Here is a 27,679-nt window from a genome sequence, read left to right as displayed (position 1 = left end):
CTTGGGCTCGTCCCCGGCATGGCCTATATAATACGGCTTAGGGATTATATCTTTTACATATACAAGCAATTTCATAGAAGCATGGTTTTAGAGGTGAAATCGAGTTGCATCCGATCGATCTCTCTTTGTACACGAAGCTGTCTCAACATATTCAATCTCTCAATCGCCCCTTTTTATTATTTATAAGGTGTCAATTTCGAGACTCTATTCACTTATACAATCTTTTATGAGGATAATTTTTTATTATTATTATTTAATTCTTCATTCTTGTTTGAATTTCTGAATTACTTGCAGAAACAATGAAGAAAGTGCTCCACGAATTCCGCTCCTGTTCACGTGTAGTTTCCAGGTAATTCTTCGTATTTTTCGAAATTAATGCGAGATATATAATAGTATTTATTTTTGTTACATACAACAAGTTGATCTAGTTTTGTGTAATTGTGTGTGTGTGTAAAGTGTATGAAGAAGAAATCTAGAATGGATCCGGCCACATTCATTTTTGGTTGTTCTTTCTATTTAAACGGATCACGTTGAAATGTCGAAATTTCCAGGCGTAAACCCGTATAATTTGAAAAATTAATGTTAATACTTAACTTTATCGGAGGGCAATGAGGCATTTACGGTATATTTACAGTGAAATGATTATATAGTGAAGGATTAATATGATAGGTGCAAAGTGATACCTAGTGCTTTGTTAAGTGGTTGCAGAAAAATAATTTTGTTAATAATTTCTATTTACGAAGAAATAATCACAAAAAATAAGTATGACTATGTAAATATGTTGGATTAAAACCGTGGTCTTTGAGAGGGCCGCACCAAGTCTGTTTCTAAAGTTTGTTTTTATGTATTATGATTGGCTAGGCTTATAGTCGTGATCTGGAAGCGGAACTGCACGTGTTGCAAGAAGAGAATGCCCGTCTGCAACATGCTTTGGTAAGTAGGACATTGGCTACAACTTTGTTTGTGTAAAATGAATCTGCATGTTTATTATTAGTTACTTCTTTTTGGCTAGTGCATACATTAACTAGAAGCAACAAAGAGAATAAAGAAGCAGACATGTTGACCATGTACTAATCACTTCATATAACAAATTGCAATGCACACATTCACTGTAAATTTGCAGATAATGGAATTTTCACGAATCAAGTTCATAAATGATTTCTTTCATTTTCTTTTCTTTTAATCCGCATCAGAAAGTGAGGCAACTTGAAATTCCTAAATATAATTACAACTTACAGATTAGTATATAGTGAGGCTATGCATATGAAAAGCATTATTGCTTTTGATGATTCAGTTATTAAAACAACGGGTATGTGATTTTTTACATTGGATAAGCTATAGAAACCTATGTTACCCGATGTCACAAAGCACACATGCAAATTGCTCAAAAGTTCTATGATGATAATAGTAAGAGAATCATCACATGGAAGTAAGTAATTTGAAGATTATATCTAAAAGTTCATGACTAGATAAAGAATGGAAATTATTAATACTATAGCGGGCTATATATCATTAATGCTATTCAGGCTGAAAGTCAAGATGGATTATTAAACAAACCTTTCCGGTAACTTTTTTATCTTCAACAGGTAGAATCACAGGATACACTCGCCCTTTAATGCAAAACCTATGACTAAATGGAAGAAAGTTAAATTGAAGCCGTAATCAGTTAGATCAGTTAGTGATGTATACCTAACTGAAAGTCCTAAAATGAAAGCCCTAAAATGGAAACCTAAATCTAATCACCTGTAAAATCAAAACATTTTGTTGAGAGCGAGTATAGTGTTTGTACTCCATTATTTGGGATGAGGATTAATGATAGATTGAGCCTCTTCTAATCCTTTGATAAGGGTTCATACCCATTGCTGGCTGTGTTGCTCCGACTCGGCTATTCAATAGGCGGTACCTGTGTCGGCGCGGAATCCGTGCCAGATTCATGGTCTTGAAACCGAATCCTTCTTTCTTTGTCATTACTGGAAAATAATTGTACCTCACCAAAAAATATTCAAAGTTTGCCGTAAAAATCATCCCTCCGGTAATAATCGCAGATCTACCGGTGCTTTGAAGGTGACTTTGTATATGTTTGCAGATGTGGGTAGATGATGGATACTTGGATATGTATGACTCTGTGTACCCGAGTCCAAATATTATAGAGCAGCTGCACCTACTGGATCTGGTAATTCCCAGAATAATACATGGTTGTAGAAAGCAAAAGATAAAGATTATTACCCTAGTCCCTTTAATTTCTGTCTAAAGCCCCTATTTATTACCTTTTCGCGAATATATTAGAGAACTAAGTATACCTTTCTTTCCTTTTCGACAATTGTTCATATTCCCAATTGAATACTTTCCGCTTTAGTAATTGTTCAGATTCCTAATTGGCCCATATGATTTGTAGATATATAGTCTTATTTAGTTATTTGTCAACGACTGTTGATGAAATTTACCTTAGCGGATGTATGAGGTCTCAAATATAATTTCTTGCTAACTTTTAATCAGGGTCTTCATTTAACCTTCTAGTCTTCTGTTGTAGACAACAAAGGATAGTTAGATGTGTACAGGCTCCTTTATTTCTTCTCCGTCTATGAATCTTAGTATCTTATTCTTACCAACCTCAGAGCTCCACTTTTTGTGATGTTTCGGATTCGACTCAAAAGCTGTAATCCGATTTCTGACGCACTACACCAACATCGCAAAAGATTTATATTTCTCATTACACAAATACATGTATCACCATTTCCTTTCGGTAAAACGCAGAACACACAAAATCTTTTAAGAGAATAATACCCAATATTCGATGTTTCGTTCAAGAGCTTAGGCAAACTAATTTGACCCATCTAACTTTGGATGACAAATTATATTGAAATTTTCCATAATAATGTTTCTAAAAAAACGCCACTTTTCCCTGTTGTGTGGTACTACAATTAAAGTGTATAATGAGCAGACTTTCTTGCACTACTACTGCCTCTTGTGCCCCCTGGCATTGAAGTGTATAATGATTATGTGCAGGCTTTCTTGCTGGTAATTGCAATCTATGTTGTTATTTAGGTTGTAATCTTAAGTTGTTCTTTTGGCTTGCTATTTAAGTGCTTCTAGCGACAACTTGTTGTTTGAATTATCTCTCTGTAAGTGATCCATGATGGAATTTCCTTAAGAAAATAAATTCTGGGTTGTGGCGCATTACAGAATGACCAAATTTGTACTTTAGAAACTAGAAAAAAGGGAGGAGAATAGTTGTAAGTTTAAAATGTGCGTTATGTATTTGTTGAGCGAGTGATGAGTAATCAAGTTATGCTGCTTAATATACAATACCGGGCGTAATTTTAAATATATTCCTAAATGTTTTCTGTAGATTCCCAGGCCTTATAATGCAAGCGAGGAGGAATCTCTGTTTGTTTTCCCAAGGTATATACCAATTATCGTTATATGCACATTGCAGTCTTGTTATTTGAAATCATTGTACCGATAACTTGATGCATGTTTTAAAATATTCTCTAGTTTCGCTCCTCGGCTTCATTTTAAGAAAAAGGTCATGCAAGAAACAAAGGATGGAGAATTGATAATGATCCTCCTCCCATAAAACAGAAGGCTTAGCGGGAAAGACTTATTTGACTTGCTGCTCAGTCCTTCAGAGGAAGATTTAAAGCAGTGGCCCTACAGGTTGACTTTTGATGTATTTTCCTACTAATTTACCTGACAAGTATATTCTAGTTACGCCAGGTTTTTTAAAAGTACTTCTATGCAGATATATTGTTTTTTCCTTTACAAACTAGGCCTAACCGGTATTTAAAAAAAATAATAATTTTATATAACCGCAGAAGATAGTGATCATGTTGCAAGTTCCCATATGCTATATGCTGATTGGATCCCTGGAAGCTTCCACATGTTTGATAACTTTGAGATGATACAAACCTTTAGTTATAGAAACATTTTGTACTTGGTGAAGTTGATGTATTACTTTTTTTTGTAGTTCACCTGTGTATATGTTTTCACATCTAAGATCATATTTGTAGGTAGAGAAATGGCAGGACAGTAAAAACTGTAGGCTAAGAGTTTCTTGGGTACATGAATGATAGTGATTATTATCAATCCACATATAATAATATGAATTTGTTAACATAGCTTTATATAGTTGAAAGTGACGCTGGGAGCCTTTTCAGATGTGCCATTTAGACACTTCCCCCTTTTCACTGTTATTTTGATCATTTGCCACATAATTATAAAGGAGAAAGAATGTAGAGTTTGCGATCTTGTTGGTTAATTAGATTTCTTGATACCATGAAAGCTTTTCCGTAGTGAAATTTACAGTATTTAGCTCTTCCTCTTTTGTTTCTGCTACCTGGACTGACCAAAATTCATATGGTTTACAGTGAAGTGAGGATAGAAGGTTTGGAAACATTGGATTATCTAGACAACCTGTCTGATCGAAAATGCTTCACTGAACAAGGAGATGCAATTACTTTTGAATCTGAGGTATACAGTCTTATTTGTGGTTCCCTAGTACTTAGTTTTTTACTTCAATAGTGCACAATAAATGAGCATAGCTGTCATCATCTCCCGTTTAGTGACACTCTTCTTCGAATTAAGGGATGTAAAAACTTAATTATGAACTAAGATTAGTGGAGGAAAATATGTGCAGTAAATCTCCTCATAAAACGTATATCAATTTTAGATATATAGAAGGGAGGAATATGAAATTTCCAGACTATATTCACTTATACAATCTTGATTATCTATGTGTGTGTATACTGTGTGTGTATACATATGATTGTGGCACAGTTAGACCATTGGACTGAATTATTTTACCATCTTTAAGTTTGTTCTGTGATTTTTTTTTTAATTTTATTATCGAACTGCTACTTCTACTTCATAAATTTCTGAAATACTTGCAGAAACAATGAAGAAAATGCTCCATGAATCCCCTCCCCCGTTGACATATAGTTTCCAGGTAATTGTCCATTCTTTTTAAATTAATGCAAGATTTGTAATATTTGTTGTTTTTTTTTAGATATTTTTATTTGCTATTATTTTATTTTTATTATAGAAATTCATGCAACTAAAATCAATAGATTTTTTGCAAAAAAAATAGATAAATCTCACTAGAATTGAAATACTACCCCACATAATACCTATGTGATCAGTGCAACCATATTGAGAGGTTAAGAAACATAGTGTCTTACCCATCATCGAGACTCATAAATCACATTTGTTTGATGCAAAAGTAGTCAATTTTTACCTTTTAAGTATTCACATTTGGAGTTATAAATCTCATATGGATACTCTAAATACCATATTTATTATTTAGTCATTTATACCTTTGAGGTATCAATTTTTTTGGGTACGTATTCCAAATTACTCCATTGGAGACCGGTCACAACTCATTCTGAATGGTTTACATAGTTAATGTATGTTATATCTTTTACCGACAATATTAAATCATACATATTTTACTTATTCATGGAAGTGGTGTGCATGACTGTAACATGAGAAGGTCTAGTTTTGCTCCTCCGCTTCAGTTGAAGCAAATGGTCATGCAAGAAACGAAGGATGAAGAGTTGATCATTATCCTCCTCCCAAGAAACAGAAGGATTACTGCGAAAGACTTCAGAGGAAGATTTAAAGGAGTGGCCCTACAGGTTAACTTTTGATGTATTTTCCTATTAATTTACATGACAAGTATATCCTAGTTATGCACGGTTTATTTAAAAATACTTTTTTGCAGATATATTGTTTTTTTCCCTTTACAAACACGGCCTTAATCGGTATTTAAAAATAAATAAATTATATAACTGCAAAAGATAGTGATTGTGTTGCAAGTTTCCAAATGCTATATGCTGATTGGATCCATGGACGCCTCCACATGTTTGATAACTTTGAGATGATACGAACCTATGGTTATAGAAACATTTTGTACTTGGTGAAGTTGTTGTATTATCTCTTTTGTAGTTTGCCTGTGTATTTGTTTTCGCATCTAAGATCATATTTGTAGGTATAGAAATGGCAGGACAGTAAAAATTGTAGGCAAAGAGTTTCTTGGGTACATGAATGTTGGTGATTATTATCAATCCACATATATTAATATGAATTTGTTGACAGCTTTCTTTCTTTGTCTTCCATAGTTATGAGTTTCGACTTAGGGTTTCTCTTTCATCTTGTGGGAATCTCAACATGATATCGCACATCAGGAACATTGACAGCAGCCTTTAGTTTCTCATTTGGCTACCATACATATTTGTCTGTTTCGGATATCTGGTATATACTGACATTTTTGAACCTAAATACTCTGTCACTGGTTGTAGTGTGTTGTGACATGAAATAAAACAAAGATCATAGAAACAGGACTGGGCTAAGTTGGCAGTGACATTTAAGTACCTATTAAAACCTCTGCTATTTGTAAATGGTTGACGTTTTCGTGCTATGTATGTATGTCATTTAGTAATCTTTTGCATATCACCAAAATGGTGCTACTGAGTACAATGCTACATTTTCAACTCCCTCTCACTGTTAGTTTTTAAGGGAATATATTACTTACTTAAAAGTAGAAGAGGCTTATGCTAAACGCCGCTTTAATATTTTTTAAAAACATTTCATTTGTTTTAAGTAGGTGAAATAAAGTTAAGTGCGTTTACCTTTTATCAACACAATATGAGAGAAAAATGATCATACTGACATGTTTAAATTACTGCCACATTTTAGTACATGCACAATACATTTAAGTTATAGTTGAAACACATGTGTGCGTTATGTTTTACATAAGTGACACTTGAAGGCTTTTCAGATCATGTGCCATTAGACACTTCTCCTTCTCAATGTTATTTTGATCATTTGCCACGTAATAATAAAGGAGAAGGAATGTAGACTTTGCGACCTTGTTGCTTAATTAGATTTCTTGATACTATGAAGGCTTGCCGGAGTGAAATTTATAGTATTTAGCTCGTCCTCTTTTGTTTCTGCTACCTGGACTGACCAAAATTCATATGGTTTACAGTGAAGTGAGGATAGAAGGTTTGGAAACATTGAATTATCTAGACAACCTGTCTTATCGAAAATGCTTCACTGAACAAGGAGATGCAATTACTTTTGAATCTGAGGTATATAGTCTTATGTGTGGTTCCCCAGTACTTAGTTTTTTACTTCAATAGTGCACAATAAATGAGCATAGCTGTCATCATCTCCCGTTTACTGACACTCTTCTTCTAATTAACGGATATAAAAACTTAATTATGAACTAAGGTTGAGTTAATTGCACTTTGCAACCCCCGCCTTTCATTTAAAATCAAAACATTATACCTACTTTGCAAAATACAGTTTGCAACTCTTAACTATCAACTATAACATGCATCCCCTGTGGTTATAAAATTTAAATTAAAATGTTAATATTAATAACTAAAATTTCAAATTAATTAAAATATTTATTTTAATGCATTTTTTATATGAAAAAAATTATAGCTATTTTCTATTAGTAATACTCTAAATTAATCATAATGCTAAATACTTAAAATATACTTATCAAGCGAAATATATGTTTATATATATAATCATAAAGTTTCTAAATATATCTATATTTTAAAATTTTAAAAATTATACTGAGTAATAAAAATAATTAAAATTAATATTATTTTTATAATTTGAAATTCTAAATTTTAGTTTAATTTTAAAAAAATTATCATTTAAATATTTTGATAAATTTTAATTTTACCATCTACAATATAAATATTTTTAACAAAATGGTTAAAGGGATGCATATTGTATTTGATATGTAAAGGCTCCTTCATTTTCCTAGTCCAGATATCATGACTAAAGTTCATTTAATTTTATCTGAACAACAGATAGTAAGATTGCAGTTTTCCAGTGTACTGGGCCTAGCTCTCACTTTCTTCCATTGTAAAGGTTAACGTTCCCATTGGGTATAAAACTGGTCTCATAAGTTTCTGTAGCAAAACTTATGTTATTCCATGTGACCACATATTCTCATAAGCCTTAACTTCTTTTTTCTGACTGCTGCTTTGAATTCGTAATTGTTTCCTTTTTGACAATGATGTTCACTGTGCTTCTGTGATTGGTTTGTGTACTTTTCTCTTAACTTCCTATAGCAGATATAGACGCTACTCTATCCCCTGATAATGGCCGTACAGTATTTTCAGAGTACATTTTCTTGTCGAATATGGACTTGGGATATTTGTTTGATATGAAATTAAACTAACAGCGCCATAAATTAAATAGGGATTAATGTCTGTCTTTAAGGAAAAAAGTGCTTATCCATGTGATATGTCCAAACTGCATATGTATATGCATATTAAATGAACACAAGTATGTTTAACGTAATAAAAGGGAGCCAGGTCGTCTTTCACTTTGCTTGGTTTATAGTACTACTTGTATTGTCATATTAGTTTTAATTGGTATCTGGGATGAGGGAAGATAAAGTGAAAACTCATTTGATGAAGTATTGGATCATATATACACCACCTGATTATAGCATGTGCTTGATTATAATGATCTTTTCTTTTTTACTACAGAGGGGTATAAGCACAATTTTTTGTGGGGAATGTTTCGACGATGTCATGGAAAGCTTAGAAGTGCAATCGAAGGAAAGGTAGTTGAAGACGTGAATATTGATGATGATGTCGACATGCTAGGCGGGGAACTTTTGGGACCGTTGATGTGTTATTCCAAAGCATTCATCAGATTCTAATTCTGCCAGAATTCCTAGAGATTGAACTAAATGTTATTCAGCGGATTCGTAGAGATTTTGACCTAAACGATATTCCTTCTGAACCTAAGTCAAATTCCAATTCTGCTGAAGTTCGTAGAATTTATTCTTACCTCAACGACATTTTACAGGACGACGGTTAACATTATAGATTTTAATGTTTTATTTTTCAAAATAAGTTAGTAATGTTTATTTGTTTGAAATAAATGCTACTTTTCAAAGTCTTTTACGATTTTACTTTGAATTTTTTTTATAAAAAATACGGTTTCCAAACAAAAGTAACCACGTACAAATTCTTTATTTCAAAAAAAGTCATGTACAATAACTTTCCTATTTTGAATTTTGATACTATTCATGGTAAGCGATTGACTATTAATTTATGTCTAATCTATAAGATCAAATATAGTCATCTTGATGAATTCGTATTTATGAGTATTTTAATACAATGAATTTTTTATATTTAATAGTAATACAAAATTAAAGATATTAACAATCAAAAATGTGTATTGGCAAACGTGTCCAACATAAATAGGACACGTTTTTAGAGACAGAGCGAGTACGTTTTTTGTGAAACATTTTTACTGTCCAAGTAAAAGCCTTCAACTCACTAATCAACAATCATGGAGCAAATGTCAATTTTACAATGTTGACAATTAAAAATCAAGAAAGTTAACAAGATTTAAAAACCCAACCTGCAGTCAGATTATGTACCATATTCAAGTATAATGTTTTCTTTTACATTCGGGTAAAGTACAAATTGCTTCTGATAATGTAAAGATAATTAATAACACCAAGTATACCGGTTTTTAGCCCTATATGGTACATGGGTAGAATATTGTTTAAAATGGCACGACATGTAAAAACAGTCCAAATAGTATGTAGAAACGCATAAAATGGTAACGTTTAGCTAAAAATACTAAGGGTTCATTTGTTAAATCTAAAAATTTATGGATGCTGAGATTTGTGAAAATTTGGATGAACGATGTTGTTTGTTAAAAAAATTTATACATTATTTGGATGATAATAATTTCTTTTAATATTGATTTTATTTAATATTTTTTTTTGAGATTGATATCTATATTAATATTAAGATTAGAATCAATATATTAAATTAGATGAGTCATAATCATTATATATAATATCATTATATATTCTAATAAAAAGATATTATAATAGTAAAATTATCCAATAATATAATATTATTATATATGCTAACAAGAGAAACTATATTATTATTTTTGTCATTCGATTTACCTATAAAAAATTAATTTTAATAAAATAAATACAATTAAATACATGTTATTATAACTTAATAAAATAAATACAATTAAATACATGTTACAATAACTTCACTTACACCCAAAAAAAGTCAAGAGAAAAGACAAGGAGTGAATTCAAATCACGTGTTTTGATTGAATACCAATATTGTATAGGATAGCAGCATAATATATAATATTTTGGAATATAAAAAGTAAACGAGTATCTGAACGACATAGGTGAGAAACTGGTGGATGGGTCGTCCATATTTTTTTTCCCTTTGACTGAGATTATATAAAAATTAACAAACAATCTTATCCATACCATATTTTGAATTGTACTCTAAAATCTCTCATCCAGTTGTTATCAAATGAGTCCTAAATTGTTTAGCGCGTTGGTTGTTATTAATACTAAAACTTTAAATTCTATATCAGTGTACCATTTATTAATTTATAAAATATTAAATATTATAATAAAAAAAAATTATATACTACGTGTAATTTTATAATAAAAAATTAAGTTATCAATTAAAAATATAAAAATATTAAATATTATATTATTTAAATTATTTAAAATTATAACCTTAAAAATATTTAAAATTACTTATATAAATTGTAACAATCAACCAAACATGATATTAATATACTATCAATATCAATTCTAGCAATCAATTAAACATACGTCATATGATATTAGTTCTATATATCGTTAACCCAATATCACCTCCCAAACCCTTGTCATTCCCCTCACAAGTGAAATGACCTCATAAACTCTTTTCTCCCTATATAACTAGATATGCACAAAAAGGCTAGAGCCAAAAAGTGGGCCCGGATCGATTTCAGTCAAATTCAAGTAAAGTTCTAGGTAAAACCCGGTCCGGTCAGACACGGTTAAAAGCCTGGTTTTTGGCCCAACCCGATTAAAATTTGATTATTCTAAAATTTTATATATATATATATATATTTATATATTTACATTTACTATGAATATAATAATAGTGTAAACACATATATATTTACACATTTGTTACTAATAATATTATTTATATACTTTATTATAAGATTCATGAAGCAAGATATAATAAATACAATATATCTATATATATTTGGATAATATTTATAAAATATATTATTTTATAAATATGTTCACTTTTACCCCAACTTAAATATTTTCAATAAAATAGTGTTTTTATAAAATATTTCATGCAAAATAATACATTTTTGCAATAATTTAGTTATTAACCTATATAGTCTTTAAAATCTCTAATAAAGCTCTATACGATCTAATGCGGCCCCAAAAACCGGTAAAATCCGCCTTGAAAATCAAAACGGACTCTGAAATTTTTCGAAAATCCCGACCCGACATATGATATTAATACACTATCAATTCCAGCAATCAACCAAACATACGTGATATCATATTAGTTTCATATATCGTTAACCTGATACGACCTTCCAAACACTTACCACTCCCCTAACAAGTGAAATGACCCTCTAAGAGCAACTTTAAGAGTTGTTTCACAAATTCTTAAATAAATTACTATGATATGTACTTCGAAGTCACTTATCACTATCCAACTCCAACAATCCTATTCAATTAAATTTTATTGGTTTAAAAATAATTATATACACATTAAGCTATACTGCAGGTATTGGAGGGTTTAGAGCGGAAGTACTATATACTAATATAAAATTAGTTGAGAAATCATTATATGCTGCTTAATAAAGATGAAGATTTTGAAGATCTTAAATTGTAGGGAGACATAATGAGAGTGTTGGAGATGATTTTTGTGTTAATTCTTTTAAAACATAACTGAGGAGGGATGATAGAGTAGCGCTCAGATATTCTCTAAACTCTTTTCTCCTAGTATATATAAGTAGAGATGCACAAAAAGTTTAGACCCAAAAGTCGGCCTGGATCGATTCGGTCAAATTCCAGTGAAGCCCTATGCAAACCCCGGTCTGATCCGACCCAATTAAAAACCCGGGCTTCGGCCCGAGCCGATCTTTGGCATGACCCGATCCCAGTTAAAAGTAATTTTAATTTTCAATTTTATTAATATTTAAATTTTAAATTTTTCATTTTTTTTTATTTTTTAATCTTTTCATTTCTTTTGAAATTCTTTTTAATCATTTTATTATATATATATATATATTAATTATACTACAAATTAAAAATTATATAAAACTGATAAAATAATAATTAAACATGACATACTAAAAATTGGACTTCGGCTTTGAATAAGAGCTAGTTGACCACCTAATTTATCAAGCCCATGTTTTGCTCGGCCTATATAATAAGCTTAGGGTTAGGGATTAGCACCCGTTTATTATATCTGCTACATATATAATAAGCTTGAGTTTGGGTTTTGGAGGTGAAATCGAGTTGCAGGCTTGCAGCCGATTGATTTCTTTTTGTACACGAAGCTGTCTCATCATATTCAATCTCTCAATCGCCCCTTTTTATTAAATATAAGGTGTCAATTTCGAGACTCTATTCACTTTTACAATCTTCTATGAGTATAATTCATGTTTTTTATTATTTAATTCTTCATTTTTATTTGAATTTATGAATTACTTGCAGAAACAATGAAGAAAGTGCTCCACGAATCTCGTCCCCGTCCCCGTACAGTTTCAACTCAAGTTTGAAAATGTTTTTATGTTTCCTGCAAGCAATTGTTGGGCTCACTGCTCACCATTTCATGGAGTGCAGAGATTCTTAAGGTCCTCTTCTTGTACAATCTTTTATGAGTATATATTTTTTTTTTTATATTTAATTCTTCATTTTTATTTGAATTTCTGAATTACTTGCAGAAACAATGAAGAAAGTGCTCCATGATTTTCGTTCCTGTTCACGTGTAGTTTCCAGGTAATTCTATTATATTTTTATTTTTGTTAAATACAACAAGTTGATCTAGATTTGTGTAATTGTGTGTGTGTGTAAAGTTTATGAAGAAGAAATCTAGAATGGATACGTTACACGTTCATTTTTGGTTGTTTTTTCTATTTAAATGGATCCCGATCCGTCAAAACTATCGAAATTTCCAGCCTCAAACCCATATAATTTGAAAATTTATTGTTAATACTTAACTTTATCCTAGGGCAACATTTACGGTTTATTTACAGTGAAATGATTATATCGTAAAGGATTAATATGGAAGATGCATTGTTAAGTGGTTGCAGAATAAATAAATTTGTTTTAATTTCTATTTATGAAGAAATATTCACAAAAAATAGGCAGGACTATGTAATACGGTAGATTAAAACCGTGGTCTTTGGAGAGGGCCTCACCAAGTCTGTTTCTAAAGTTTGTTTCATGTATTCTAATTGGCTAGCCTTATACCTCGTGATCTGGAAGCGGAACTGCACCTTGATAAAGAAGAGAATGCACGTCTGCAACATGCTTCGGTAAGTAAGACACTGGCTACGACTTTGTTTCTTTAAAACAAATCTGCATGTTTATTATTAGTTATCTTTTTGGCTAGTGCAAACATAAACTAGAAGCAACAAAGAGGATTAAGCAGCAGGACATTTGACCATCATTTTATATCTTGCATATTTTCATGTTCAGGTAATCATTCATGTGCATTACTTTTACATGAGAAGGTCTAGTAATAAGTTCCTTTAGATTAATATTATTGATCTTGTTATAAACTTATGTCTTTATAATTTTCTTAACAAGTGCCCTGGTTTTCAGCAATTGTTTGAGGAAGCTGTTGCAGGCCATCTAAATCCATTAGCATCTGACCGTGATTTGCTCAGATGAAGCCTCAAAATATTATTACTGTGGATTCTTCTTTAATGTCCATCCAATTATTTAGAGCAGCTGCACCTGCAACCTACTAGATGCGGGTAATGCCCAGAATAGTACATGGGTGCAGAAAGCAAAAGGTGCAGATAATTACTTTAGTCTCTTCATCTTTTTGAAAGACCCTATTTATAACTTTTTGCATATATAGGATAATAGGATGCCTCCGCTGGACCTTTGTTGCACTGTGGAGCAATCAGCTTTTGTTTCTTTGAAGTTCCAGCAGTCTCCAGTGCTTCTTTCGGCCTGAGCTGCTGCATAGAATCTCGCCTAAATAAGGGGTTCTGAAATGCTTTGGCCATGCTAATGAACATCTGCTGTTGCTTCTGTTCAGTCCTTCTCAGCCTCTCTTTAACAAGATAACAGATAATTATCTGCATTCTCCTGTTCCTTTTGGATATTCATAATTTCAGTCCTCAACCTGTCGGTATCACTCTCTAATTGTTCGAGTTCTGCCTCCTGTATAAGGCGCTCTCCATCACTTGAATGCTGTGAACTCTTTTCATCCCTTAAGACATGCTGCTCAGGTTGCTGTAAATTGGTATAGTAACACCGCCTCTCTTGTAGATGCTTCTCAAAAAAAATTGAGTTTTGAATATGGTTCTCCCTGATCATGAGCCAACTCAGTCCGCATTTGTAGCATTTTCCGACCTTTCTTTTAATCAATTCGTCAAACAATCTCAACAAAATATATACAGCAACAAAATATAATCCACCAGAATTGAAATACTACCCAACATATTACTGATGTCATCAGTGCAACCATATTGCCCTGGTTTTCTGCAATTGCTTGAGGAAGCTGTTGTAGGCCATCTAAATCCATAGCATCTGACCGTGATTGGCTCAGATGAAGCCTCAAAATATTATTACTGTGGATTCTTCTTTAATATCCATCCAATTATTTTAGAGCAGCTGCAACCTACTAGATGCGGTAATGCCCAAAATAGTACATGGGTGCAGAAAGCAAAGGTGCAGATAATTACTTTAGTCTCTTCATCTTTTCAAAGACCCTATTTATTATCTTTTTGCATATATAGTAGATAAATACTTGGTTTTCCTTCCGTTCCTCTGCGGTAATTGTTCATATTTCCAATTGAATACTCTTAGGCGATTGTTCAGATTCCTGATTGGCATATGATCTTTAGATATATAGTCTTACCTTTTCACAACTGTTGAAGGAATTAACTTTAGTGAATAATGAGGTCACAAATATAATGCTTGCTAGCTTGTAATCAGGGTCTTAATTTTAACCATCCAGTCTTCTGTTGTAGACAACAACGAAATATTAATGTGTACAGGCTCTTTTTAACAATGTTCACTAAATTAATGTGCTTCTCTGATTGGTTTGTGTACCTTTTTCGTAACTTCCTGTACCAGATCTAGACGCTACTCTATTCCCTGATGATGGCCGTACAGTATTTTTAGAATAAACTTCTTGTCGAATATGGACTGATAGTATTTGTTTAATGTAAAAATAAACTAACAGCGCCATAATTTAAATAGGAATTTCCTTCTTCTTGTATACTTGGTATTTGAATAAACACCTTTTAATTATAGAGTAATTGACAATGTTGGAATTTGAATTTGTAAAACGTAGATGTAAAACGTATAAATTTACAGCAGACAAAAGTTTTCCATGGTGTGATTTGTTAAAATGATGATTTGAGTCCATAAAGTGCTTCTATTAATTTCAGCTTAATTGTAATTTGGAGTCGATGTCTTTTATTCAGGTCTTAAGCTTACTAGAGATACTGAACGGAAGAATTTGTATGCTGATTTTGATGTGCATACAGTTGAGGAAACTTTTCCCACTAAAACTTCTCGAGTTGCATCTTGGATGAAGTAATTCTATTATATGCCAATCAAGTATTCCTTTGGCTAAATATTTATGCGAGTTCTTTTTAAATGCTATAATTTGTCATTTTATGCTATAAAATTACTAATCTATGACGACACTATTAAATTTGGTGTTATGCTTTGACATGTAGTTTTCTGTTTTTCTGCTGTTTTTGTGTGTGCTTGATTTCTTAGAACAGTAAAACAAGTTAAGGAATAGAAATTTTAAGCTAGAAATGCAAGAGAATCTGATAGGATTCAGTTAGAGAGAGAGAGACGCTGGTGGAATAATAACTTCTATTTTCTGAATAATAGTTCAAACATGAACGTAATTAAAATATTGATGATCTTTTTTATACTAAACCTCTACTTACAGTAATAGATTACAACACCCTTGCTATACTACTCTAGCTTTTCTGTCCTTAACCCCTCCTTCAAAACTATTCTTTAAAACAGGAATCCAAGGCCTTCTGTTGCGCACAGTATATTCTTGAACTTTTCTGTAAAGATTGTATAATTGTACTTTATCAATTTGTTATCCATTTATTGCTGCAACCACTTTCTCACTTTCTGCTCAGCCAAAAACTTAAGGGCCCAGTGGTCCGGCTTAATGAAAGAAGTGATTATCCATGAGATATGCTGTCCCAATTGCCTATGTACATGCATATGAAATGAACAGAAGTATATTGAACGTAATAAAAGGGTGCAAGGTCATCTTTCATTTTGCTATGCGTATAGTATTACTTGTATTGTCATATTGGTTGTAGTTGCACGGCCGCTTCAAACATCATCTGGGAAGATAAAGTAAAAATTCATTTGATGAAGTATTGGATCATGTATACAGCACCTAATTATAGCATGTGCTTGATTATAATGATTTTTCTTTTTAACTACAGAGTGGTACAAGTACAAGCACGGTTTTTTGTGGGGAATGCTTCAACGTCGCAATGGAAGGAAATATAGTTGAAGACGTGAATATTGATGAAACGTGAATATGGTTGATGCGTGATTCCAAACCACCAAACCAGTCAGATTATAATTCTGCTAGAATTCTTAGAGATTGACCTAAAGGTTATTTCTCTAGTTAACATTACAGATTGTAATGTTTTCTTTTTCAAACTTAGATAGTAATGTTTATTTGTTTCCGTTTAATTATTATAGCGTAAAATAATTTTTTAACATGTGTGTCAGACAATCCCAAAACCCATCATTCGCCAATTATATCAAAAAGGGTCGCCATATTACGAGTCTATCTAAAATTTTAAAGTGTGATACGAAATTACGCACTAACCAGATTTTTTCTAAATAATTAAGTAACATGCAATATCGATAAAAAGTAGATATTCTTATCTGTCACTCATTGCATTGAGCTTGACCTGGTTAATATTCTTATTTATCTTCTGCAATTTGTTAGTGCAAGAAGCTTGACCTAGTTTGAGAGGGAGAACTAGAGGGCACTGGAGGGAGTCTCGGTATCTGTCAACTGTTTAAGTTCGCAGAAATTTTAGTGTTAAATTTTGAAAAAAATATAAAATAATGTAATTTGGTTTCTTCAAATATTAGTCGGTCCCCCCGAAAATTTTATTTCTGGTTCCGTCCCGTTAGTTTTTAACTCCTATATAATAAGAATGACATGTAAATACACGTGGGTGCTCCTGTATGTAATATTTTATAGTTGATATAATTAATTTAGATATTAAGTAGATAATTAGAAATAACCCATATTTCGGGCGCCAAAGTTCGAACTCCACAAAATCAACGTTGTATTAAAACTATATAAATTTAGAAAATCTCATAACTATTAAATCATGAACTGTTACTCATATTTAAAATCCTTTAAACATTTTGTCAAAAAAAATATGACTTGAAATTTCAAAACATACTTGAAAAATACTATGTGATATAGTCATATGGAACAAATATTGAAGTAGACAATGAGTGGGCTTGGGCCGCGGGAGTGGGGCACTGAATCCAATTTAGACTTTAGGCATCAATATTGGGCTTAAATGACTGTTGTCTTCAAAAATCTCAGAATAACACCAAATTGTAATATGTTGTTAGACCAGAGATTTTGAATGCAAAAACTGAATTTTATTATAAAATCCAAGCTCTTACCTTAGTATATCTGAAAATTAAAGTGAATAACTGTAATGAATTTTTCGAGTTTTGTAAAACAATCTCGCTTTTATTAAAGAAAAAGTGAATAAAAGTAGGGATGAAGATAAATATGGAGATAGAGATAGGTAGAAAGGGTGAAAAAGAAGGTAGGGCGGATAGGGTTAGGTGAAATTAGGGCGGCCGACTCTCATGCGAGAGAGAGAAGTTATTTTAATTATTGGTTACTATTAACTTCAACAATAATTGTCCAACATAGATCTTTGTCATGGATATTATTAGTTACCAACAACATTTTTTGATTGCATGCAATATTTCGGAAAGATGTAGTTGATTGAAAACATATTTTGTTTGGTGTTTGCTGAAACAACATAGACCATAGAATGTTGTAATTTCAGAGAGAGAAGAGTTTATGGATTTAGAAATGTGAATTGGTATTTCTGTAATTGATTTTAAAACTTTTTAGTTATGACATGCAGCTAATTAACAGAAAAAATGCTCACCGGCCAGAGGAGTATTTGTACAGGCTGATCATGTAAACCGCAATCTTTTGTTATATCTACACTTAAACCTGTATAAGTAATATCGGATAAAGTTATAACCTTATTTAGTATAAATTTTGTCAATCGTAATTTGGGGCACGGTCGTAAAGTAATATTCTCGATAAGAGTATCAGATAAAAAAATTAGAAAGTTATCAAGGGCCCAACTAAAATATAAAGTAATAATTTCAGAATATATGTATATTGACGTACTCGGCCTGACCCGATTAAAAACCCGGTTAAAATTGATATTCTAATATATTTTTTTTTTATATTTACATTTATTATGAATATAAATAATACTTTATGTTGTAAGAGATATGCCTGTACTTTAACAAGACGAAGACATTTTGTCAACCCTAAGTAAGTTATATTGTTATCTTAATTTGTATTTTGTACTTGTAACATTTTGTACTTCTACAAGGTATAAGGTTTATAAGGTATCAGGTTCACCAAACATCGAACCATGGTTTTGGAGGTGAAATCGAGTATAAGGTGTCAATTTCGAATTTCTATTCACTTATACAATCTTTTCTGAGTATAATTATGTTTTTTTATTTAATTAATTCTTCATTTTTATTTGAATTTCTGAAATTACTTGCAGAAACAATGAAGAAAGTGCTCACATCCCGTCAATGTGTATGTTTCCAGGTAATTCTTCATTTTATTGCGATTTAATTAATTGAATGCGATCATCATATATACATGTACGTTGTTTGTTTTATTGACTGCGATCTTACTGTGTTGTTTTGTTGCGCTTGAGTATGTTCATTCGACATGGATTTATTGCTCTATTTATCGTTGTTAGTTGTACTCGAAGAATTTAGTGTTTGATTTGATATTGTTCTATTGGTATAACTGCTATTGTTTATTTATACGTATAGTGTGATTTTGTAATTAATAGAATGTTATGGTGGGAGCAATTTATGAACATTTTTACTTTATTTAGTTCAATTGAATATTTATGAGTCGAATCTAGACTTGATTAATTAATGAGTCAAGTAGAATATTTAGACTAGAGCTTGAGAAACCTTATTCGAAAAGAGAATAGAATTTGGGGACCTCTCTTGAGGTGTCTAGTTAACCATTATATAAGCCATAGGGATCGAGTCCGCTTAGTTTTATTAGGATATATACCTTTTTTTTGTAGACTATTCTGGTGGAAACTCATATATTTTTAAGGAGCGAGCGACCCTTATTAATGGTAAATTTCTTCATGATCATATTTTCAATTTGTATGATTATTTGCGATGAGGATTAATGATCGATTGAGCCTAATATGGAAGATGCAAAGTGATACTTAGTGCTTTGTCAAGTGGGTGCAGAAAAAATAATTTTGTTGTACTTTCTATCAAGAAGAAATTTCACAAAAAATAAGTATGACTGTAAATTTGTTAGATTAAACCATGTCTTTAAAGGGCCACGCCAGGTCTGTTTCTAATGTTTGTTTTCATATATTCTGATTGGTTAGGCTTATACTCGCTATCTGGAAGCGGAACTGCACGTGTTACTAGAAGAGAATGCACTCCTGCAACATGCTTTGGTAAGCAGGACACTGGCTACAACTTTGTTTCTGTAAAACCAATCTGCATGTTTATTATTAGTTCTCTTTTTGACTAGTGCATACATATACAAGAAGCAACAAAGAGGATAAAGCAGCAGGCATGTTGACCACATACTAATCATTTCATATAACAATGCAATACACACAGGACACTGTAATTTTGCAGACAATGGAATTTTCACGAATCAAGTTCATAAATAATTTCTTTCATATTTTTATTTCTTATAATCCCCAACAGAAAGTGAGGCAACTTGAAATTTCTAAATAAAATTACAATTTGCAGATTAGTACATAGTGATGATTTGCATATGAAAAACATTATTGCTTTTGAAGATTCAGTTATTAGAACAACGGGTAATGTGAATTTTACATTGGATATGCTATGGAAACCTATGTAACCTGATGCAAATTGCTCAAAAGTTCTATGATAATAGTAGCTCTAATTATCGTTGTTAGTTGTGTATAGAGATTTTCCTATAATCCCCATACCTTATACACATGCGTACACTCAAATATAGACACTTTTCGTGAATTATGCCAACCAGTGAACCTTTGACAATTAAAAATTAGATATTATTAATCGGTTTTTTTATGTTATCATCATGCTAACTTCTGGATGGAAATTATGCTTCAGGTTGCATTTTGAGATGCCAAGCATTATGGAGGAATGTATTTTGATTGTGTCGAAAGCAGCTGTGGGCACTTACATGTTTCTGCTTGGGTAAGTTCAAAGCACTAATTCCCGAGTCCATCGTGTAACTTCTTCATAGCTACATACAATTCCACATACACACACACATTATCTGGACATTAGGCCAAGTAAAAAAACAGATCAGTGCCTAATAAGGAAAGTGGTTTATTACCTGATGATAGCAGTTGCAAGTCTGCAAGCCTTCATTAAAAAAATAATTAAGGTTATTTAGGACGGATTTATTACACATTATAATCTAATCTGTGACTCTTCCTGATTAGATATAATATCTGAATTTGTTGTAGACATCCTTACATATAGCCAGATTCTCTTCATATATATGCTTTGCTTACTGCTATGCATATTTCAGGTTTATTCATGGCAATTAATAAAAAGATAGATGAAAATTGGTCGATTGGAGTCCCTATTACCGGCATCCTTTGGAGGTTTATCATGGGACCAATTTGTTGGGGCCTTGCCTGTCTTTATTTAGGATTAGATGGTGAAGTGTTAAAGGCAACAATAATCCAGGTACTGACTATTTCGTAATGATACGTAGAAACTATAAACTCAGTGTTAACGAATTGATTTTGTTCAATGGCGATCTAACTACATATATTGTGAATGTTATTTCAGGCGACACTTCCTCCAGCATATTTATCTTTCTATTATGCTCAAGAATATAGAATAGATATCGATTGCATTAGCCATGGGTAATTACTGTTTTTGCCACTGAAATGATACGTATAAACTATAAACTCAGTGTTAACAAATTGATTTTGTTCAATGGCGATCTAACTACATATATTGTAAATGTTATTTCAGGTGACACTTCCTCCAGCATACTTATCTTTCTATTATGCTCAAGAATATAGACTAGATATCGATTGCATTAGCCATGGGTAATTACTGTTTTTTGCCACTGAAACTCTTTCCTGTATTTAGAGATCTACAAACTTATACTACTTAAAACACAAGTATACATTAATATATATATATATAAAAATATATAAATACAGTCATATAAATATATATATATTAATATAAATTTGTGTTTGATCTGATATTGTTCTATTGGTTTAACTGCTATTTTTTATTTATACACACAGCGTGATTTTGTAATTAATTGAATGTTATGGTGGGAGCAATTTATGTTTTATGGGCTTGAACATTTTTACTTTATTTAGTTTCAATTGAATATTAATGAGTCGAATCTGTAGTTGAATAAATTAATGAGTCAAGTAGAATATTTATCCTAGAGCTTGAGAAACCTTATTCAAAGTTAAAGCTTCCGGCGGAAGCTTGTTTACATGTGAGAGTTCAAAGAAGTACATTTAGCTGCCAGCACAGGAAAGCATGATGGCAAGAGATGTAATTCTTTGCAACTTTCAGGGTAAAAGGCTAGGAAGGGGGTGAAGATACTATTCAAAACAGGCAGTAGGAATTATAATATACATAGATACATATACATATATATATAGAGAGAGATAGAGAGAGAGAGTAAAGCTCTACTTACGGTAAAAGAATTTTTGTGCAAAGGCTTTGATGGTCTATTTATACTAAACCTCTACTTACAGTAAAAGAATTTTTGTGTAATATAAAAATATAGTTCGTATAGAGTTTTTACCCTCATTTATCTTCATGTTGTAGCAACTACAATATCATGCACCAACTAATTTGTGCCCTTTTGTATTTAAATAAAAAATATTATATAGTAGTAAATATAGCCAGTTTTGCAGAGAAGCCAGAAAATGAGCAGGGGATTACATTTTAAAAATAGTAATTTCATGAGTATAAAGTTTAATAGTACAACAATTAATACTAATTGACAATGAAAATATTAATGTAACAGTGTATGAGATATTTGAAAGGATGGGCTACTATGGAATATCATCAAATTTGATATTATACTTGACAAGGAAGCTGCACCAGGGCACGTTAACAGCATCAAACAATGTAACAAACTGGGTTGGCACCCCTGCTACTATAGCTTTTCTGTCCTTAACCCCTCCTTCAAAACCATCATGTCCTTGGGATCTTCTTTAAAACAGGAATCCAAGGCCTTGTGTTGCGCATCAGCAACAATATATTCTTGAACTTTTCTGTAAAGATTAGTATAATTGTACTTCACCAATTTTTATCCATTTATGCTGCAACCAATTACTCACTTTCTGCTCAGCCAAAAACTTAAAGGCCCAGTGGTCCGTCTTAATGAAAAAAGCGATTATCCATGAGATATACCGTCCAAAAACTTGGAGCCTTTTCAGATGTGCCATTTAGACACTTCCCCCCTTTTCACTGTTATTTTGATCATTTGCCACATAATAATAAAAGAGAAAGAATGTATACTTTGCGATCTTGTTAGTTAATTAGATTTCTGATACTATGAAAGCTTTTCCGTAGTGAAATTTACAGTATTTAGCTCCTCCTCTTTTGTTTCTGCTACCTGGACTGACCAAAATTCATGTGGTTTACAGTGAAGTGAGGATAGAAGATTTGGAAACATTGAATTATCTAGACAATTTGTCTGATCGAAAATGCTTCAGTGAACAAGGAGATGCAATTACTTTTGATTATGAGGTATACAGTCTTATGGGTGGGTTCCTTGAGTTTTGTACTACAATAGTGCACAATAAATGAGCATAGCTGTCATCATCTGCCGTTTATTGACACTCTTCTTCGAAATAAGGGATGTAAAAACTTAATTATGAACTAAGATAAGTGGAGGAAAATATGTGCAGTAAATCTCCTCATAAAACATATAACAATTTCAGATATATAGAAACCTTTAAGGTAGATAATATATATGCAAGTGTCTCTTAGCCCAAACTAAACATCTTTTTTTTTAAGTGCCAAATATGCAAAAACTTGTTTTGACTGATGTAAAGTCGCATTAACTATCATTTCTTTTTTACTTTGAGTTCTATCTGTTGTGTGACAATTCTGAAGATAGATTGCTTATGGAGCAGCTTCAAGTGGAATGATATCATGTCAATTTTTTAAAAACTGAATCTACTGCCTTGTAGATGAAGGCTCTGACTTAGAAGTTGACATCTTATCTATTTTTCAGGTGGATCGGGCTTATCTTTCTACAGAAGATTGTATTGCAGTCATCGATCACGGAAAGAAATTTGAGATAAATAAAAGGGTTACAAGATGCTGGTAAGATTTTGGCCGTATTTTGTTGGAATGAAAATAATAAACTATATTTTCAAATCAATACAAGTAGAATGCATGTTATATATATGTTAAACGTAAAACAGATGCACAAGATTAGTCATATAAGTAGCCTAATTAGTCATGACTTTCCTACAACAGTTAAATATAAATGTATATCTATTGCCTAGGATTTCCACAATTCATTTTGATTTGAAGTTGTAATTTGTTATCTAGAACTAGAAGGTGTCAATTTCCAGACTCTATTCACTTATACAATCTTGATTATATTGTGGCATAGTTAGACAATTTGACTGAATTATTTTACTATCTTTATCTGTGATTTTTTTTAGATTTTTTATTGAACTTCAACTTCTACTTCATAAATTTCTGAAATACTTGCAGAATCAATGAAGAAAATGCTCCATGAATCCCCTCCCCTTCCCCTGTTGAGTCATTGACATCTTGCTTCCAGGTAATTTTTTCATTTTTTTTAATTAATGCAAGATTTGTAATATTTGTTGCAGTTGTTATTTTTTAGATTTTATTTTTTTGCTATTATTTTAAATTTGTTATAGAAATTCATGCTCTACTAAATCAATAGAATTTTCGCAAAAAAAATCCACTAGAATTGAAATACTACCCAACATATTACTGATGTCATCGGTGCAACCATATTGGGAGGTTAAGAAACGTCATTTGGTAGATGCAAAAGTAGTCAATTTTTACCTTTTAAATATTCACATTTGGATTCATAAATCTCATATGGAGACTCAGAATACCATATTTAGTCATTTGCTTCTCTGAGGTATCAATTTTTTTTGTTACATATTCCAGATTACTCCACTGGAGACTGGTCACAGCTCATTCTGAATGCTGTACATAGTTAGTGTCTGCTATATCTTTTACCGGCAATATCAAATCATAGATATTTTACTTATTCATGGAAGTGGTGTGCTTTACTGTAACACGGGAAGGTCTAATAATAAGTTACTTTAGAATCATATTATTGATCATGTTATAAACTTTTTCTTATAATTTTCTTAACAAGTGCCCTGGTTTTCAGCAATTGCTTGAGGAAGCTGTTGCAGGCCATCTAAATCCATAGCATCTGACCATGATTGGCTCAGATGAAGCCTCAAAATATTATTACTGTGGATTCTTCATTAATGTCCATCCAATTATTTAGAGCTGCTGCAACCTACTAGATGCGGTAATGCCCGGAATAGTACATGCATGGGTGCAGACAACAAAAGGTGTCTCTTAATCTTTTTCAAAGACCTATTTATTATCTTTTTGCATATATAGTATATAAATACTTGATATTCCTTCCTTTCCTCTGCGGTAATTGTTCATATTCCTAATTGAATACCGCTTGCGATTGTTCAGATTCCTAATTGGCATATGATCTGTAGATATATAGTCTAACCTTTTCACAACTTTTGAAGGAATTTACTTTGGTGGATAAATGAGGTCTCAAATATAATGCCTTGCTAGCTTGTAATCAGGGTCTTAATTTTAACCATCTAGTCTTCTGTTGTAGACAACAAAGAAATATTAAATGTGTACAGGCTCCTTTTGAACAATGTTCACTAAATAAATGTGCTTCTCTGATTGGTTTCTCTACCGTTTTCTTAACTTCCTGTACCAGATCTAGATGCTACTCTATCCCCTGATGATGGCCGTACAATATTTTTAGAATAAACTTTCATGTCGAATATGGACTTGGAGTATTTGTTTAATGTAAAATTAAACTAACAATGCAATAAATTAAATAGAAATTTCCATCTTCTTGTTATACTTGGTATTTGAATAAACACCTTTCAATTCATAGAGTAATTGACAATGTTGGAATTTGAATTTGTAAAATGTAGATGTAAAACATTTTAATTTACAACAGACAAAAGTTTGCCAAGGTATGATTTGTTAAAATGATGATTTGAGTCCATAAAGTGCTTATATTAATTTCAGCCTACAATTGTAATTTGGAGGTCTTAAGCTTACTAAACTGAAGAATTTGTATGCTGATATTGATGTGCATACAGTTGAGGAAACTTTTCCCACTACAACTTATCGAGTTTCACCTTGGATGAAGTAATTCTATTATATGCCAACCAAATATTCCTCTGGCTAAATATTTTCTGCTATAAAAATACTAAATCAATGACAACACTATTAAATTCAGTGACATGCCTTGACATGTAGTTTTCTGTTTTTCTGATGTTTTTGTTTGTGTTTGATTTCTTAGAATAGTATACAAGTTAAGGAATAGAAAGTTTAGGCTAGAAATGCAAGAGAATCAGATAGGATTCAGTTATAGAGAGAGACGTTGGTGGAATAATAACTTCTATTTTCTGAATAATAGTTCAAACATGAACGTAATTAAAATATTGATGGTCAGTTTATACTAAACCTCTACTTCAAGTAAAAGATTACAACACCCTTGCTATACTTTAGCTTTTTTGTCCTTAGCCCCTCCTTCAAAACTATCATGCCCTTGGGATCTTCTTTAAAACAGGAATCCAAGGCCTTATGTTGCGCAACAGAACTTTTCTGTAAAGATTAGTATAATGGTACTTCATCAATTTGTTATCCATTTATGCTGCAACCAATTACTCACTTTCTGCTCGGCCAAAAACTTAAGGGCCCCATGGTCTGTCTTAATGAAAAAAGTGATTATCCATGAGATATGTTGCTGAAGTTGCCTATGTATATGCATATGAAATGAACAGAAGTATATTGAACGTAATAAAAGGGTGCAAGGTCATTTTTCATCTTTTCTTTCGCTATGTGTATAGTATTACTTGTATCGTCAAAATTAGTTGTAGTTGTACGGCCGCTTCAAACATCATCCGGGAAGATAAAGTAAAAATTCATTTGATGAAGTATTGGATCATGTATACACACCTGATTATAGCATGTGCTTTGATTATAATGATTTTTTCCTTTTAACTACAGAGTGGTACAAGCACTAATTTTCGTGAAGAATGCTTCAACGTCGTCATGAAAAGCTTAGAAGTGCAATGGAAGGAAATATAGTTAAAGATGTAAGTATTGATGATGACGTGAATATGGTTGATGCGTTATTCCGAAGCAGTCATCAGATTCTAATTCTGCTAGAATTCTTAGAGATTGACCTAAAGGTTATATCCTCAGTTAACATTATAGATTGTAAAGTTTTTTATTTAAACTTAGATAGTAATGTTTATTTGTTTCGGCTTAATTATTCTATCTTAAAATAATTTTTTAACATGTGTTTCGGACAAGTTTCAAAACCCCCTCCCCCACCAATTATGTCAGAAAATGCTGCCATAATAACGAGTAACGGATCAATCTAAAATTTTAAAGTTTGATTGGAAGATACGCACTAACCAGATTTTTTATATATAACTAACATGGAACATCGATAAAAAGTAGATATTCTTATTTGTTATCTGACCTCAGGAGGCGGAATTAGAGGGCACCGGGAGGAAAGTCTTGATATCCGCCGACTGTCTAAGTTCACAAAAAATTTAGTGTAAAATGTTGAAAAAAATATAAAATAATTTAGTTTGGTTTCTCCAAATATTAGTCGGTCCCCATAAATTTTATTTCTGGTTCCGTCTTGTTAGGTTTTTAACTCCTATTATAATAAGAAATGACATGCAATCATGTATGTAATATTTAATAGTTGATATAATTATTTTAGATATTTAAGTAGATTATTACAGATTAACCCATATTTTCGGTCACCGAAATTCGAACTCCATAAATCAACGTTGTATTAAAACTATGTAAATTACTTTAGAAAAATTTCAGAACTATTAAATCATGAACTGTCACTCAGATTTAAAATTCTTTAAATATTTTTGTTAAAGAATATGACTTTAAATGTCAAAACATACTTGAAAAAAGTCTGTGATATAGCCATATGCAAGAATATTGAAGTAGACAATGAGTGGGCTGGGGCCGGGGGAGTGGGGCACCGAATCCGGGAATGTATTCGATCAAGATTTTAAAGGATTT

At 31.8% G+C, this 27,679-nt stretch overlaps 2 long non-coding RNA genes across 4 annotated transcripts; both read left to right on the top strand.

Moving 5' to 3' along the window:
* Positions 1 to 8,920, top strand: LOC141711298 (uncharacterized). Of its 3 annotated transcripts, XR_012571302.1 has the most exons (11): positions 1 to 187; positions 295 to 349; positions 862 to 933; positions 2,087 to 2,173; positions 3,350 to 3,402; positions 3,496 to 3,657; positions 4,368 to 4,470; positions 4,890 to 4,945; positions 5,489 to 5,633; positions 6,986 to 7,088; positions 8,514 to 8,920. It is a non-coding gene; the product is annotated as an uncharacterized LOC141711298 (long non-coding RNA). The 3 variants fall into 3 exon arrangements; XR_012571300.1 differs by lacking the exon at positions 2,087 to 2,173 and having other exon boundaries at positions 3 to 187; XR_012571301.1 differs by lacking the exons at positions 2,087 to 2,173; positions 6,986 to 7,088 and having other exon boundaries at positions 4 to 187.
* Positions 8,921 to 20,872: 11,952 nt separating this feature from the next.
* Positions 20,873 to 26,922, top strand: LOC141711297 (uncharacterized). The gene is made up of 8 exons (XR_012571299.1): positions 20,873 to 21,049; positions 21,155 to 21,231; positions 21,344 to 21,420; positions 22,996 to 23,098; positions 23,589 to 23,680; positions 24,080 to 24,149; positions 24,741 to 24,930; positions 26,633 to 26,922. It is a non-coding gene; the product is annotated as an uncharacterized LOC141711297 (long non-coding RNA).
* The last annotated feature ends 757 nt before the right edge of the window (positions 26,923 to 27,679 follow it).

The sequence above is a fragment of the Apium graveolens genome, chromosome 3 (genome assembly GCF_009905375.1).
Source record: "Apium graveolens cultivar Ventura chromosome 3, ASM990537v1, whole genome shotgun sequence".
In the NCBI taxonomy this organism is placed as follows: domain Eukaryota; kingdom Viridiplantae; phylum Streptophyta; class Magnoliopsida; order Apiales; family Apiaceae; genus Apium; species Apium graveolens.
The sequence above is the reverse complement of the archived record's forward strand: the minus strand, read 5'-3'. Positions and strand labels throughout refer to the sequence as shown.